The sequence below is a fragment of the Crotalus tigris genome, unplaced genomic scaffold (genome assembly GCF_016545835.1).
Source record: "Crotalus tigris isolate CLP2741 ecotype Arizona unplaced genomic scaffold, ASM1654583v1 scf7180000023589.2044511, whole genome shotgun sequence".
Classification (NCBI taxonomy): domain Eukaryota; kingdom Metazoa; phylum Chordata; class Lepidosauria; order Squamata; family Viperidae; genus Crotalus; species Crotalus tigris.
Genome location: NW_024100062.1, coordinates 253,947 through 272,242, shown reverse-complemented (window position 1 = coordinate 272,242; position 18,296 = coordinate 253,947). Strand labels below are relative to the sequence as shown.

At 37.5% G+C, this 18,296-nt stretch overlaps 1 long non-coding RNA gene across 1 annotated transcript; it reads right to left on the bottom strand.

Annotated features, from left to right (window-relative positions):
• Nucleotides 1–1,803: 1,803 nt before the first annotated feature.
• LOC120297137 lies at nucleotides 1,804–18,202 on the bottom strand. The gene is made up of 3 exons (XR_005553701.1): nucleotides 18,066–18,202; nucleotides 17,223–17,304; nucleotides 1,804–2,403 (listed from the first exon to the last, which is right to left on the bottom strand). It is a non-coding gene; the product is annotated as an uncharacterized LOC120297137 (long non-coding RNA).
• Between the last annotated feature and the right edge of the window lie 94 nt (nucleotides 18,203–18,296).

The following is an 18,296-nucleotide window of genomic DNA, read 5'->3' as shown; positions in this document are numbered from 1 at the left end:
TGATCTTCTTTTGCCAAATAATTTTCCAAGTTGATGTAATCCGCTTACCCAACAGTTCCTATATTTTTATAAATGTTGTTAGGAATACAAAAGATGAAGTAAGTAAGATAAATTCTTTCTGTCCCCCAAACTTTAATAGTTCTCCTAATAATTCCATTTTTCTTGTTTTATCAGAATCTTGTAGATTTTTTCCTGTTGGTGTCAAATTGTAATTCTTTTCCTTGTGTTATTTCATCAGTTTGATCATACTTCTTCTAGTTTGTAATCTGCTGTCTGATTTGTTTATTCCTTTGTTGTTATTTCCTGAATATTTTTTAATTGTAGATTTAGATTGGAAATATGCTTATTTAAATCTTCAAAGTTGTTTCGAATTTTGTTGTGATTTGAATCTATTGTCATTTGTATTTCTCCTAACATTACATATATTTCCTCTGGGAAAGTATTTATTTTTTTTTATAATAATTTTATTGTGTTTTTTTCCTCAACATATGTTAATTTTTCCAATCAACAAGTTGTCTGGAGTTTGCTATGCTAATACATGTTCAATTCCTAATCCTTCATTCTTTTCTCTAGCCAAGAATAAAATAAGTTCCAAATTTGATAGTAGTCTGTATCTTCTTTATCTTTCAACCTCATAGTTAATCTGTCCATCTCTGCACATTCCAATATTTTCATGATTATTTCTTCCTCTGATGGCAGTCCTTCATTCTTCCAGTATTGTGCAAAAATTATTCTAGCTGCTGTAGTGATGTGTAAGATTAAATATAATTTCTGCTTATTAGTCTTTTCAGGCATAATACCTAGTAAAAAAAGTTCAGGTTTAAAATCCAACTTGTTCACCCAATATTTTTTCTAACCACATATGTATCTTTCTCCAATAAGCCTTTGCCTTACCACATGCCCACCAAATGTGATAATACGTGCCTATGTTATGTTTACATTTCCAACATCTATCTGACATATTTTTAAACATTTTTGCTAATCTTGCTGGCGGTAGGTGCCATCTATAAAACATTTTATACAGATTTTCTTTATATGAAGTTGACATTGTTAATTTATAGTTTCTCTCCCATAACATTTGCCATTTTTCTAATTCTATATTATAGCCAAAAAATTTTGCCCATCTTGTCATTGTTTCTTTCACTTGTTCGCTTTCCATATCTAAAATTAACAAAAAGTTATACATTTTCTTGATTAATTTCTCATCTGAGGTTAACAAAATCTTATCAAACACAGTTTGATCCTTGTAAAATCCATACATTTTTACATCTTTTTCATATCGACTTTGTATCTGTAAATGTGCCCACCAGGACAGGTTAATTCCCTGATTTTCCAATTCTTGTTTAGATTTTAATTTCCCATCAATATCTAGAATACCTTTATATGTCCATATTTTTTCAAAGTCTACCAAGTTTGGATGTATAAATGCCTCCAATCATTGATAACCACCCTGGAATTTTTAAATATATTTTAGCTTTAATTTTTTCCCATATGTTGACAAGGCATTTCTTATAAAATGATTTTGAAAGTACTTATGAACTGTTTTTCCCGTACCAAACAGTTCCTAGGTTCAAGCAACAGTCCAGGTGTTGTTGTTTTTTTCCTTTCAAACACTTTTTAATCTTATAGCTGACTCTTCCTTTGTACCCAGCTGTCTTCAAGGTTATTTGCAATTCAAAGGAGCAACTTTTTCTTTGTTTCTGGGCATTCTGCCAATTTCTGAGTCCTTATTGTTAGTGTTCTGTTCTCTGATTCTCCACTAGATGTCAGCAGTTATTACTTTTTTCAGTTTTTCTTTCAATCAAAAAGTTATTTTTGTTATATATTTTTATAATTCCATCAGAAATTTTTAGGGTATAATCTTGACAGTTTTTTAGTTCCTAGATTTGTCCAGACTGAAATATTTTAAATCAAAGTTTAATATATCTCTTTCTACCTTTTATGTTAATTTGCCGCTTCTGCCTGTAATGGAATGGGGATATATTCCCCTCCCTTCACTTCTGGAGGTTTTCTTGCTTTGTGGATCTTTTCAAGGATTTAAATAGTAGATAGAAGAAAGAAGATCAGTACTCTCACCAATTCTAAGCACGCTGTTCAACAATGTTTAGGTTCGTGCCCTGGGACTTCGGTTGCAAGCAGCTTGAGCTAGATGCTGATTTCACACTAGCCTTTCTTCTTGGGGTTTGGAGGGCTTTCCTCGGATCAAACAAAGTGATTGCCGTCGCTTCATGATAGACGGGGCGCCCCTCCTTCACAGTCACCTCTCCGGGGCAACTTCAGACCCATCGAGGTCCCCCAAGCAGGAAGAAACTAGCCGTGGGGAACGGAGGTCTACTCTCTCGTGGCCATGTGCTGCAAATGCAAAAACTGAAAGCCAATCTTTCAAAATTCTTAATAGGAAGACTGGAAGAAAACAAAAGGAATCCATAAATAAATACAGAATGGATGCATGCTAAACTTATCTCATTTTTTTCATAGTAGTATCTGTAAAAATGAGGTCAGCTGTTGAGAAAGCTAATACAATTGACTTGTCTTTTCTTGGCAACTTCAGAAAAAAGTAAGTATGCATTGAAGCCTACTATTTGCTATTGGATTGCTGAGTCAGTCACTTACTGTTCACCCTTACAGATCTTTTTTATTTTATTAAATGGAAAGTCCAAAAGTTTCCTTATATTTCAGAACTATTGATAAATGAGAAAAATGAGAATATACCAGATGTGAATTTTAACCCCTTTTCTTGTTAACTTTATTCCTAACAAGTAGCTTTGTTCATAGATGACACACTTATAACCCTTGACCTATTTTGCTTTTTATAAATAAAGATAATCAATTTCAATGATTAGGATCTAGTCAGTATATTCTACTAACAATATTGTCTTTTTTAAGTGACTGAAATTGTATCTACAGGAGGTGCAAACATTGCACATACCATTTAAAGCTCATTTGCAAATTATCCCTTCTTGAATAACTCAAAGATTTGCTGGTACAAGGACACACAACATCTAGGAGGGGAGAATCCACCAAAAATTAAGTTAGTTCATAGAGTTTTCTATGAAAAGTGCACAGATGTGTTTATTTTGTCTTTTCTCAATTTTGTACGCATGTCAAGTAGATTGAATTTCAGAATTTTTGAAAGGTTTATATATTTTGCCAAATGTACATTGTTTGCAATTTTGTGTACTACACAGTTTTGAAAACTATTTCTAATTTGTAAATTACTTTTCTTTTTATATATAATTTTTATTAATACTATATATGCAAAGGATGACTGAAGAATCTTAGTCACTATACACAGAGAGACATAATGGAAAAAATTAATAAAAGATTACACAATATAAAATAAATACCACAAGAATTTTATCTATTCGCTATTTTTTCACTAGTGTTTATATTTCCTATCATATCTGCTATTCATTTCACCATATTCCCTTCATTTTGATTATCTTTTTCATTCTCAGCTTCTGTAAACTCAAATTCTCTTCAGTTCCATCTGTGAAATTAAATTCAGCATGTGGCCCCTTATTATGTGAGTCTGCCTTCAAAGTTTCTCTGTTTTGCTTCAAGAGTGGATTTCTTGCTCGTTCCTGAGCCTTGTAGTCTGTTAGATCAGATCCTGAAGTCTGTTAGTTTTGTAGATCATTAACATTACGGAAGAAAGCCTCCCTGTTCACAAAATGATTACTATGGTAGATTTGAGCAGACACAAACTGTATGGTCCCTAAAAGTGCTGTTTAATCCCTGATGTCATGTGTCTGATTAATGAAATACTTCAAAGAACCTTCAGACATTTTTTTAACCTAAAAAGCCTTTATTAGTGTTACAGAGATGTCAGCACGGCATGGTGGAAATGCTAAGATCTGAATTTCCCCTCCTTTGCACATAACATTCCAGGCATTTCCCCTCCTCTATTTTGGGGTCATGATTCATATCTTCCAATTAACTTGGAGGGCAAAGATTCACTTCCATTTCTTTTTCCCGGGCTTTCCTTATATTCTCCTCCCCTTTCACTGTCACCTGATTTAACTCTAAAAATACCAGACAGTTCTGCATATATTGTCAAAGCAAGAATATTCAATATTAGCAGCGTTGACATCCAGCCCCCCTTACAAAAAGGACAGACCCTGTAATGTAGACAAAGCATATGTTAATGACTAGTTCTTGGTTTGTTGGATATTTCGTTTGAAACCTTTTGACGAGCCTGTCAGCTTTCACCTCACTGGATTTCACCCAGGTGGCTTCAGACAACGGGTATCCCTTCCATTGTACTAGGTACTGCAATTTCCCTTTAAAAACTCTAGAGTCAAGAATATGTTTCACTTCATAGTGGGTCTGTCCTGCAATTACGAGGGGCCCAGGTGCCTTCTTCGGGGGAGGTCTTAGAGTGAAGCCCCGATAAGGTTTCAACAAGCTACAATGGAAAACTGGGTGAATTTTCCCTAAAAGTCTAGGGAGTTTTAGTTCTACAGTGACCGGGTTGATGATCCTTACTATGGGGAAAGGCCCCAAGAGTTTTGGTCCCAATTTCTTGCTGGGCAATTTGAGGCGTAGATATTTAGTTGACAAATAAAACTTTTCCCCAACTTGGAATGTTCTTTGGGGAGCCCTCTTTCTATCAGCCGGCTTTTTATAGGTTTCAAAAGTCTTTTTTTAAAGCAGTTTTTGTGTTTCTCCAAACTTCTTCTCACCCTCTCACCCATTGGTCAAGTGTCTGGGAATCGGAGGGCATCTGAGGGTATTTAGGTATTGGGCTGAACTCTTTTCCTGTGGCCACTCTGAAAGGCGTGTAGCCAGTGCTGCTGTGCACAGAATTATTGTATGCCACCTCCGCAAAAGGGAGGTCAGTCCAGTTTGTCTGCTGGTAAGAAACGTAGCATCTAAGATATTGCTCCACCATTTTGTTAGCGGATTCTGCAGCCCCATTCGTGGCAGGATGAAAAGCAGATGATAAACCTTGAGATGATCCAATTAATTTAAGGAAACTCCTCCAAAACTTCGCTGTGAACTGTACCCCCCTGTCCGAAATTATTCATTTAGGGGCGCCATGCAGCCTGCAGATATGTTTCAGGAACAATTTGGTCAGTCGTTTGCAGGCAAATGGAAGTCCTTTGCAGGCAATGAAATGAGCCTGCTTTGAGAACAGGTCTATTACAGTCCAGATGACAGTATTTCCACTACTTTCACCTCTAGCGGCACAATACGAATGTCCCGGCCACCCCTCTTAATCAGGGCCCCAGTTCCGAAAACCAACAAAATAGAACCGGAGTCCTATTCCATTATTCCTAGCTGGAGTATTCCGGCAATCGGCCTGCTTTGAACGCCCTAATTTTTTCAAAGTAAACACTTTGGACACCCGGGACACTCAGTTAAGAGCATTGGGGGAGCGCTGAGAGGCAGAAGCCGGGACAGGCGGTAGCGCACCTCGCGGCGGACCGCCAGCTCGATCCCAAGATCCAACTACGAGCTATGTGCAAAGGAAGGGAAATTCAGATCTTAGCATGATGTTATGTGTCTGATTAGCGAAAGACTTCAAAGAACCTTCAGGCACTTTTTTAACTTAAAAAGCCTTTATTAGTGTTACAGAGATGTCAGCACGGTATGGTGGAAATGCTAAGATCTGAATTTCCCTTCCTTTGCACATAACATTCCAGGCATTTTCCCTCCCCTATTTTGGGGGTCATCTTCCAATTAACTTGGAGGGCAAAGATTCACTTCCATTTCTTTTTCCCAGGCTTTCCTTATATTCTCCTCCCCTTTCACTGTCACCTGATTTAACTCTAAAAATACCCGACAGTTCTGCATATATTGTCAAAGCAAGAATATTCAATATTAGCAGTGTTGACACCTATAATCAACCTAATTATTCTGTTTTTTTTCAGGCAGGTAGAAACACATCTCAACATAGCAGTGGCTTGTCCCAAACATGCTTTTTCAACTGGACTTTCCAGTTGCCTCTTGAAAAAGCATCTTTGGGACAGCTATGACCTGGATGACTGAGAATCTCCAGACATATAGCAATGGCTTGCACCACCATTCCCAGTCAGCATGGCCTAGCTGTGTTGGCTGAGTCAGTTGGTATTTACAGTCCAACACATCTGTAGGTGCCAGACTATGGGAACACTGCTTTTAATATAAAATGCATCAAGAGTATGAGGTAAATTATTTTCTATATACGGTTTTCTAAAACTACATATAGAAGTTAAAGTTAACTAAGCTAACTTAAAACTATAGTGACTGAAAGAACTTTGGTCATAGTTCCTTCTATGTACTAGACTTTGGTGTTTCAAACAAACTTTTGAGGATTAAGCAGTGCATATTAAGTGCTCACTAGTGGCAGGATTTTTTCAAGTTCTTCACTTGTATATTCAATTTGGCTCCAAGTACAAGAGAATTATGGCATATATTTCCATAACTTGTCAGCATTAATTGTATGCATTTTCCTAATGTTGCTTAAACTAAAAGGAAATCACACATTGGGTATGTACTATGGTATGTAGGTATGTGTTTAGATTTTGTTATGCACTGCCCTCTTCTGGTAAAAAACAATACATCATCCACATATTTTGAGGTACAGGGATGGTTTCTTATCTATAGGATCTTCTGTCATTCATTTTCCACTTGTTAGGAGAAATTGCTAGGAGGCAAATGCAAAAAAATGCTAGGAGGCAAATGCAAAAAATTCAGCAAGCCCTCCATTTTTCTATAGACAAATTCTAGAAATCCAATTCTAACGTCCACAGATTGCAGAGGTGGAAAGTACTTAGTCAGTCTCTATATTCACTAAGCTGGATATTATTCAAAGTTTTGCGAATCCCTTACCAAGAATAATTAAATATTTATTATTTTTAATCAAGCTATAGGCTCCTCCTATGAGGGTCCCTTTCTGAGTGCCAGGCTGGTATCCTTTTCCAAGTTATAAAAAATACAACGGTAGCTATATTGGTCATAAGAAAACAGAGTTTAAAATCCACAGAAATAATTTATTAACCATTTTAATAATGGCAAGATTTTGAACTGATTAAAATTCTTAAACATGCTAAATAGCAACAGAAACATGTGAAATAGTAACCGATATTTTTAAAAAGATTAAATAAATTGTGTATACTTAGGAGCAATTTGAATGTTTTCTGCTATAATGTGGGACAAAAAAGAGGTGTTGAGTTTCAACAAAGGCACTCTCTAAGGAGGTTAGAAAGAAACAATTCGCTTACAGAAGAAATACTGTGAAAGGTCTCTTTTGAGAATCTTAATAGATAAGCCAAAATGTTGTAGTGGACAACATATTGGACTTAACAATTGGGAGACCAATTCTAGTCCTCTGTCAGCCATGGAAGAGATCATGGAGTGACTTCAGGTTAGTCACTATTTCTCATTCAATCTATCCCCTATGAAAAAATGGGGAAAAAATTTATATACAGTTCTGAACTCCTTGAGGAAAGAGGGTATAACTCTAATAAATATTTGAAAAATAAAGTCAGGCTTACTGGAACTTACAATGAAATGGGCCTTGGAGTACAGCCCAGTCAGAAAGGAATTTAAAAAGGGATTTGAGAATTGAGAAAATAATAACACTACTTCCAATCTTTTCTCCTAAAAGATGAGCAGAATAATTATTATAATGTATATTAATAGCAATAGCACTTAGACTTATATACCGCTTCACAGCCCTCTCTAAGCAGTTTACAGAGTCAGCCTATTGCCCCCCCCCCAACAATCTGGGTCCTCATTTTACCGACCTCGGAAGGATGGAAGGCTGAGTGAGCCAGAGAGATTCAAACTGCCGAACTGCTGGTAATTGGCAGTCAGCAGAATTAGCCTGCAGTACTGCATTCTAACCACTGCGCCACAATGGCTCACAACTATTAAAATAGTCTGTAACTGTTATATTGTAGAGACATAAAACTCAAGGCTCCAGGGCCATATTGGTTGTAACTTCTGTATTCCTCCAAAAGTGGATGTCAAACTGTACCTTAACTATCTAAGTAATTCATCATGTTTTGCTTTCAATTAAATGAAGTTTATTTTTTGACAAGGCTTGGCTCCTTGTTGGAAGTGGAGTCTTGGTTTTTGATACCAAGCACAGTCTTCAGGCTAAGCAGGTTCCTGATTTCTATTTCCTCTCTCTTGGAGATGATAATATATTCAAATAAGATTGGTTTCTTAAGTACCTAGCCCTTTTAAAGCACGTATATATATTTTTCTCAGAGCATTCTAAGATTTACTTCTTTTCTCATTTTAACCGTTACTTATGACCATTTTATCTACTTTCCCCTAGAATTGTTGTTTCTCATTGGACAAAAGCACTAAAGGCAGAAAAGAAGTAGTTTGAAACAGAAAAAGATGTATTTGTTTCTGCTAATTTTTTCCACTGGCTAAGCAGATGCCTATGAGGAACCTATAAACAGGGCATGAGCAAAATGGCATAATCTCAGTTATATTCCCCAGAAGCTGGTATTGAAAGACATAATTCTACTGATAATAAGAGAAAATATATAGCTACAAGGATTAATATATATTGATAGCTATTGCCAGGCCTGCTCTATACATTTTGGCATCCACCTAGGCCAGGGGTAGGCAACCTTGGCTCTTTTATGACTGGTGGACTTCAACTCCCAGAATTCCTGAGCCAGCCATGCTGAGGGGAAAGGGAGAGGTTTCCAAGCTGAGCCATGCTGGCTCAGGAATTCTGGGAGCTGAAGTCCACGAGTCATAAAAGAGCCAAGGTTGCCTACCCCTGACCTAGGCAATAGTTATATTCTATCCCCCTCATGGTTTGGCTCATCTTCCATTCTTTTGTTAGGAATGTTGAGTTTCTGAGCTTTTTTCTTTTGATTTTCACTTTATTTACAGAAATAGTTTTAAGTACAGCAGCAACTATGGTTGTCATATGGCAACAGTTCAGCATATTTAACACAAGTGGATGTTCTGATTCACAAAGTCCACCATTACTGCTTTTTTTCTTGTGTTTTTCCGAAGTCTTTTCAATTTGAGTGCCACATAAAATTTGCTGTTCATTGGTTGGTGCTTACCAGACCTTGGTCTATAGATGGCCTGGCTTTTGCCCATTTTAAAGCTATCTAAAGTGGTGTTTGTTAGTGCAACTGGTGATAGCAAATACTTTTTAACTTTTGGATGTTTTCATTTCCCTCTTTCATAAGTTGCTCTCTAAACTCTCTTCCATAATTCTCATTGTTTAGGTACAGCCAGGTAAGAGAAATGTAGATAGCAATACCTGGGTAGTTATTTTGCATATTTGCATAAAGTCTTTTCAGTCTTGGCAGATTTTTTTTTTCCTGATGCTTTCCAGCATCAATTTTGCCTCTTCCACAATTGCTACATACTGAATTGCTAGGTCAGTTGACTATTCACCAGCAACCTGAATCACAACCTTGTCAGTTATGATTAGTACAACACATGTCAACATACTATCATAAATCTTATATCTCAGCTTTAGCAATTTGCGCAGGTTATTCAAATTTCCCACATAAATAAAATTAGCATATTGCAACAGTCAGCTGTGGTTTAATTAGAATTTCTCTTATAGTTTTATCTTCTATTTTTAAACTGTATTTATTCATTTATTTGTTAAGCTTTTCATTTTTCATCAGTTTTCCCACTTTTTTAGGAAAACATGGGAGATAAAGAAATGAATTCATATTATACTTTATTCTGGGATACAAGGTAGTTTTCGACTTTCGACCGCAATTGGGATCCACACTTCTGCTGTTAAGCTAAACAGTCACTAAGTGAGTCATGCCTGTTTTTATGATCTTTATTTTGCTGCAGTCATTAAGCAAATCTGGCTTCCCTCATTGACTTAGTTTGTTGGAAGCCCCTGGGAATGTCACAAAATGGTGAGTATCTATCTCTGCGATATGTTGCAAAGGATTGATCATAAATCAATTTTTCCTCTCTTATAACTGAATAGACTTTAAACAAGTGGTGTAAATTGAGGACTGCCTCTAAAATAGAAAGATTACAGAAATTTTATCTGATCGTTTAAATGTTACTTTCACAGATCTTAATGCAGAGAGGGAGATACACACACACACACACACACACACACACACACAGAGAGAGTGTTAAGCAACAGAACAAAAAGGTACTTTCCCTATGTGAACTAACGTAAAAGTTAACTCCTCACCACCCCCTCCCCCCTTTTGCATATGAACAAAAAGCATTCGCTTTTACCAGTAGTTCACTGGACTATGAACTTGGGTGTGTCATATTCAAATATCAAAACAGATGAAAGCTATTACATTTGTACATATTTACTAACTTTAATCTCTAACATGTCTTTTACTGTGGACGACTTTTAAAAGGCTGTTACATCCAGCCACATTTATCTGGCTTTATTCTGACAATATTTATTTACTACGGAGAACTTCAATACATCCCATGTGTTCTAAGAAGAGATAATGTCAATAACTGATGAAGGCCAGGTAGAACGTAGACCTACAATGCAATGCAAAGATTGTTTTGGCCATGAGGAGCCAGGAGGTTGTAAAACTGTAAAATCATTGAGGACCCCTAGAAGAACAGACTGTACTTAGCAGAAAATAACATGATGCATCATACCAAGAATGCTGTTTCTGGGTTGTAGTTCTGAGATAAGAGAATGGAATTGCACAACACATTGCTAACCAGGAAGTAATACAGGAATAGAATAGAATAGGATAGGATAGGACAGGATAGGATAGGATAATCTTTATTGTCATTGTGTTTTTCTCACAATGAAATTGAATGCTATCCACAGAGCACACTACACACCAATAAAAACCACAAATAAAAACATACATTAGGTATGCACGTTTTGGTGTATTCAGGTCTTTTCCTGTGTAAGATTGAGAGCATCCCATCAACGTTTTGACGAGGTCCCACTCGTCATCTTCAGGCTGGGGTCTTCGACTTTGTGCTTGTACGAGCAAAGTGTGATCGGAGCTGCCGTCTCTCTATATATATTGGTGGGAGTGTGTGGAGTGCTGGCTTAGTTGTTGTAGGTGGATTGGTTATCTGTGTAGGAGCTATTGTTTGTGGATTGTTTGGCTGTTTCGTAACATCCTGAGTAGTTGAGGTGCTGGCTGTGTGCCCATTAGTCTTTTGTGTTGTAACGACCTGGGTAATGGGTTGTGTGATGACATCCTGAGATCTAGTGTAGTGATATCCTGAGTTCTGTGTTGCACCATCCTGGGTGGTTGGCTGTGTTGTAACATCCTGAGCTTTGGCGTTGTAGCCTCCTGAGTTCTGTGATGTGATGTGATGTCCAGGCTGAAGGCTGTGAAGTAACATACCGGGCTTTGGTTGGCTCCGAGTTTGCAGTCTAGCTCTGTGTTCATGGCGTGTGTCCGTTTGCTTTGTGTGGGGGTCGGAGGGAAGTGCAGCAGCTGGTAATGTCGCCGTGGTTTGGCTTCTGGATGGTGGTTGCATTTCGTCTGAGGGATGGGTTTGGGCTTGGGTCTGGTGAGGGTGAATGGTGGTGGCGTACTGTGTTGTTCTCAGTCCGGTGTCAGTTTTCGTGGCTAGGACTCGTTTGTTGATTAGGGCTAGTTTCCAGATGTCTGGTAGGCAGGAGATATCGTCACGTTTATTCATGTTGTGGGGGTGTTTTTCTATTTCGATGGCTTCCATAATTATTCTCTTGTTGTGGTGTTCAGTTTTGGAGATTAGTTTGGTTCCTTCAAAATCAATTTCATGTCCTGTAGCTTTAAGGTGCTGGAAGAGGGAGGAAGTTTTTTCTTCTTTTCTGATTGCGTTCTTGTGTTCTGCAATGCATTTATTCTCCTATTAGTTTGTCCAATGTATGTGGCTGGGCAGATTTTGCATGGTATTTCATAGACTCCTTGGTTTTCTAGCTGGATCGTGTCTTTGGGGTTTCTTAAGATGTTGGCTATTTTTTGGTCGGTGCCGAAAGCTATCTTGATATTGTGTTTGTGGAGAATTTTGCTGATTTTATCTGTGGTGCCTTTGATGTAGGGGAGGAGGGCGATGTCGTTGTATTGTTCTATGTCTTGGTCCTTGGGGGGTGTTTCCCTTTGGATTGGGTTGGTAATAGTATTTCTTTGGAATCCGTTGGAGATTAATACATTTGTGAGAGTGTGTAATTCAGTTTTCAGGTGGTCTTTGTCAGCTAGGCATTTGGTTCTGGAGATGAGAGTCTTGGCTACGGAGTTGATCTGTGCAGAGTGGTGGTGGGATTGTGCGTTTAAGTAGCGGTTGGTGTGTGTTTTTTTCTGGTAGATGGTGTGTCCTAGGGAGCCATGGGTTTTTTGTAGATTAGGACGTCCAGAGAGGGGAGTTGATTGTTAGCTTCTATTTCCATCGTGAATTGTATTTTGGGGTGCAGGCTGTTGAGATGTGTGAGGAAGTTGTCCAGTTTTTCTTTCCCGTGTGGCCAAATTACAAAAGTGTCATCTACATATCTGAGCCAGAGTTTGTGTTTGTGTTCAGATTTGTCTAAGGCGTTGGTTTTGAAGTGTTCCATGTATGGATTTGCAATGAAGGGTGAGAGGGATGATCCCATAGGTGCTCCTTCTATCTGTTTGTATCTTTGTCCATTGTGGATCAAGTATGTGTTGGTTAGGCAGTGGTTAGTCAGATCTAGGATGTGCTTAGGGGAGTTGTATTTGTTTTGGATGGCTGTCAAGGCTTCTTTGATAGGCGCTTGGGTGAAGAGGGATGTGACATCGAAGCTCACGAGTAGGTCGCTGGGTTGTAGGTTTTGTTTCTTTATTGCTTCTATGAAGTGGAGTGAATTTTGTACATGTGAGGAGATGGATTCTGTGTACGGCTGAAGTTGTTTGGCGAGAAATTTGGCAAGATTCTGTAGAGGTGAGCCTATGGAGCTGACTATGGGTCTGAGTGGTGTTCCTTCTTTGTAAATCTTGGGGAGGCCATAGAACTTGGGGCATCTGGATGATTTCTCTCTTGGTATGATTCTTTGCTGGATCTCTTCACTGATAGGAGAGACTTTTATTTTGGATTTGATGTTTTTTTCCAGGCAGGTGGTAGGGTCTGTGTTTAGAGGTTTGTAAACGGGGTCTTGGAGTAGGTTGGATAGTTTGGCTTGGTAGTCTAATGTGTTCATCACTACCGTGGTGTTGCCTTTGTCTGCTGGGAGAATGATTATGTTGTTGTCTTTCCTCAGGTTGTTGAGTGCTTTTTGTTCTTTATGTAAGTTGCTTCTACGTGGATTGCTGGAGAGGTGACTTCAAGTCTGATTTTGTCGGCTTCATCTGGGTTGATTTTGGTTAGGGTAGCTTCAACTCCGCGTATGATGTTTTCAGTGGGGATGCGTTTGGGGGCGACTCTTTTGGAAAGGACATTGGTTTCTGCTATGGTGAGCATCCTGTCTGATATGTTGTGTACTGTTCGTTTCATGAGTTGCTGTGGAGGGGGGGGGTTGGGCTTTTGCCGTTTTTCTAGTCTGTGGAGTTTGTTGGTGTGTGTGTCTGTCTTGTGGGAGGCTTCTGTTTCGGTTCTCCAGAGGGCTAGTTGTTTGGATTTGTCCCAGAGTGCTGCGTGGGTTTTGTTATTGAGTTTGAGGTAAAGAGTGAGTAAGTCTCTATTGGTTTGGTCTAGTAGGTATCTTTTCTTGCGGAGTTCGTTTCTGATTAGAGCTAATTCAGTTCTTTTCAGGATCCTTTCGGTGGCTGAGGTTTTGGAATGGAATTTTAGTTGGAAGCAAGTGGGGATCACATTTTTGTCTTGGCAGTTGTTTAGGAATGTGAGGTCACATAAGATGGTGGCTCTTTGGACTTTGAGTTTTTCGTAGGTCCTGGTGGGCAGGAAGTTTTCCTCCCCATAGAGATATTTGTTTTCGTAGATTTTCACGGGTATAGGTATGCAGGTCTTGGTGTATTCGAGTCTTTTCCCGTGTAAGATTGAGAGCATCCTGGCAACGTTTCGACGAGGTCCCACTCGTCATCTTCAGGTTGGGGTCTTCGGCTTTGTGCTTGTGCGAGCAAAGTGTGATCGGAGCTGCCGTCTCTCTATATATATTGGTGGGGGTGTGTGGAGTGCCGGCTTAGTTGCTGTAGGTGGATTGGTTGGCTGTGTAGGAGCTATTGTTTGTGGATTGTTTGGCTGTTTTGTAACATCCTGAGTAGTTGAGGTGCTGGCTGTGTGTCTTTTGTGTTGTAACGACCTGGGTAATGGGTTGTGTGATGACATCCTGAGATCTAGTGTAGTGATATCCTGAGTTCTGTGTTGCACCATCCTGGGTGGTTGGCTGTGTTGTAACATTCTGAGCTTTGGCGTTGTAGCCAAATATAATGAATAAACGAATGACATTTGGAATTTAATAGAATTCCATTTAATAGAAATTAAAACTGTATCCATAAAGAGAGTAGCTTAACCTTATAACATATTAAAGTTATTCCTCCATCTTCTCAGTTTTAGCACAGTGTGTTATTTCAATACAATATTTATATCCTATACTTAATTCTTAATATTCTATTATGTAGGTGCCTTAGAATATTAAATGTAAATAGAGAAAAAAAGCAGGCATTCTATCACTATTACAATTTTAAATGTTAATCTTAGAAACACTATAGTTATTTCTCTTTTTGTTCAAAACTAAATATAGTGAATATTTAATGAAATGAAAGAATGTATATCAAAGTATTACTGTAAAAAAAATAGTTTCTGTGCTTTGCTGTTGGAATGCCCCCTAGCCAGAACATTAAAATTTACATCCGTATCACTGCAACACCTATGCAACACTTTATGAATGACAAGATGAATCTGCTTGAATTGCAAGGCCATGGACTTTAGCCATTACTAACCCTAACTACCGGTACATTACCAAGAATATCATTACAGCTTAATGTTTATCATCTCATTACAAAACTGATGAGTTTTTTTTTTTCCTGAACTGTTGGCTTCAGAAAGGGACTTGCTAAAAGGGAGAACAGCTAGGCCTTGTAGTTCAGTATTTATCTTTATTTCAACCGATAAGAACTCATTTGAATTTCTACAATGAACTTTCTTGTAAAATCAGTCTGACTGGAGATTTCATTATAAACAGCATGTTTTTAATAAACAGGTATCTAGGCATAAGATTACTGTTTGTTTTCAATAAAAGTATCCAAAATGGAAAGCTCAAGAACAAAGTTTTGTAAATCCAGTTTCTACAAGTCATTAAACTGAAAATGTTTAGAAAACTATCTTATGATCTAGACTGAGAGGTTGTAGCCATGCTTCCTTTATGATTATTGGTATATTTGTCAATAGATTAAATATGATGTATTGATTCCATACTCTGGAAAATTCCAGTTGAACTTTCTTTCCAAAATAAATTTAAAAATTTCAAACATTTTACTTATTCTTAATACAGTAACACCAAATTGTGTTACATTTTAAATTCAATTGTGCTGTATCCAAGATTACATGAACATACAACAGAAAAATCTGATACAATCAAGAGAAAACAATTATTGTAAAACATTGTTTAGTAAAAATAAAAGGATGTCAAAGCTCAAGATTCTTACTTTGGTATTAGGATGACATTAGTATACTATCTAAATCTTATTTCTTAGCATTTTTTGACTTGCAAACTAATTATAAATGACATTAAATTAATTTCGTAGCCAGTTTTAGTTTATTAAAAATCTGGCTTCTTTTTTAATGATAAAGCTGTCTAGCATCCCAAGATATATAAAGACAAGTTCTTACTATCTATAATAACTTTTCCAATTTTAAGTAACAATACTCATGTAATAAATTCTGATTATTTTTACATCCACTTTTCAGCATTCAAGACCTTTGCATAATAGTTTATTGCTATAAAGTTTAAATGTTGAAACAAATTTAATATGTGACTAGGGAATACAAAAATTAAAATAGCAAACATTCATGTAGATTCATCCTGGCTCCGGGCCTGTTGAAAAATTCAGTTTTTAAAGGTTTTTCCAAAAGTCTGCAGGCTTGGGGGCAAAGCTGTTATTCTTGAGGTCAGTTTGTTGATGTGAAACACTGCACATTATCCTGCCCAATCTTAGAAGCTATTCAGAAACAATATAAATAATAGAATGTGTGCAATAAAAAGCATTTCAGCTGAATACCAGGAGCAAAGATATATAAAGCTATGGCATTCATTGGGTTGTCACAGATGATTTGCTGAGTTAGATTTTTTTTGTTACTAGTATAAGAATACATAGTCACAATTTCAAGTCCAGTCATGTTTTCACAAAATATTTCACAATGTTTTCCTCATTTATTTGGTCTCAGTCACTGTGTTCCATAGAAGTCACAAGACATCTGACTTACAATGCATTAGCAATTACACTGGTTTCATCATAAAACCCAGTTTATCATTATATGGATTATAAGCAGAGCTAAAAATCCAGTAGCAAGGAAGAATCTTAACATACTTTATTGTTACTAAAGTCTTTGGCTGAATTATGAGATGTGGGGCCTTGATATGATTAAGTATGCATTATATATAAAATGCCTTTGCTTGCCTTTGCTTGTTTGTCTTCCATTTATCCTGATAATGAGAGAATGAAATTTATGGTTGCTTAAATCCACATCATTTAGGTTTCCCCCATTGTTTATACTATTGACTGCCTGGAATAATTGCTGAAATATCCTAGGCCCCAGATTTGGCTGTCCAATATCAGAATGTGTGTTAATTGGAGATGTTGCTGTTTGCTGGCATAGCTCTCGCCTGTTGTGTGGCCTTAATTGGGTCAGATTCTTCAGAAGTGGTGTCTATGCAATTTCTTTCCCACAATTCTATTTATTAAAAGAGTTTCAGAATGGCAAACACCAGTAAACAACAAAAGAAAGGGAAAAATAGACCATAAGCTTACATACAAATCTGTTTATATTAATTTAAAAGACTTAATCAAAATTTGAAATAATTTAAACACACTTTTATTATAAAAGGAGAACTATGACCTGCTGAAGTACACATATCATTCAATTTGCTGTTCAAGTGCTAATTTTATGATGTTGGCATTTAGATCCTTATTTTACTTTGTTTGGGCCAAATAGTCTTCCCAACAAAGGGTATGTTCAGACAAGAGGGCATTCTATAACAGACCGTGAAATTTAAGGTTTAATTCTATAAAGGCAAGTCGATCCTATGATTTTGTTGTTCTGACTGCCTGACTAGTATTTTGAACTGTTTTCACTGTTAATAATTTACAGTCACCAGAATGTTCTCCTGAGCTGTTGAGGAGATGATGATGTTTTGGCAATGAATTTATTAATAAATTTCAGACCTTTTCAATTGGAATGATGTACAGCTTGCATTACGATGATCCATACTGCATTCTTAAAACTTGTTTCCACTAAAGAAAAAGCCTGTGGAAAGAGACCCCAAGCAATGAAACAAAGTATTTGGAATTATTTTGGAATAATAGTATCATTCTGAGTAATTCTTGAACTATTTTCTATCAAGGTTCCTTCCCATTTTAAAAAGTAACTGAGGACCCCAGAAAAGCTTTTGTTTATATCGGCTATATTTTCAATATTTACTTTATTATAAATTAAAATTCACATATTCGCTACTACTGTTCAAGATTATTTGAAAGGATTTTAATATGGCTTATTATTTTTCAAAATAGTCTGTCAAATTAATTTTGATTTTGGGGATCTGAGGGGGTTTTGGAGGACTACCTGGGGTCATAGAACCAAGCTTTAAGAAACAGTTGTGAGTACAGGTAGTCCTCGACTTACAACAGTTCATTTAGTGACCATTACAAAGGCACTTAAAAAAGCGACTTTTGGCCATTTTGCACTTACGACCTTTGCAGCGTCCCCATGATCATGTGATCAAAATTCAGATGCTTGGCAAACTGGTTCATACTTATGACCGTTGCTGTGTCCCAAGGTCATGTGATCACTTTTTTCCACCTTTGGACAAGCAAAACCAATGGGGAAGTCAGGTTCACTTTTAACAACCATGTTAGTAACTTACTAACTGCAGGGATTCACTGTGGCAAGGAAACAGGACAAAACTCTCTCAATAATCGTCTCACTTAACAGAAATTTTGGGCTCAATTGTGGTCTTAAGTCGAGGATTACTCGAGGAGAGGAGGGTAAAAAAATTCCGTTTAACTTACTCGGAAGCCACCGAATTCAGTTCCTCCTCCCCTCCCGTAAACGGATTGTAAGATTGTAAGGGAGCCACTAAACCTCGAAAACCGCAATTATCCCCAGGCAGCTGAAAAGAAAGGCTTCCGCCTCGGCCTGGGTCGAGTCCCGAGGCCACGCCAGCCCCAACGTAAGGCCTCTCCGCGCTGCTTAGCGCCTCCTAGAGAAACCCTTTTCGGCGGCGGGGCATCTCGTCTCTT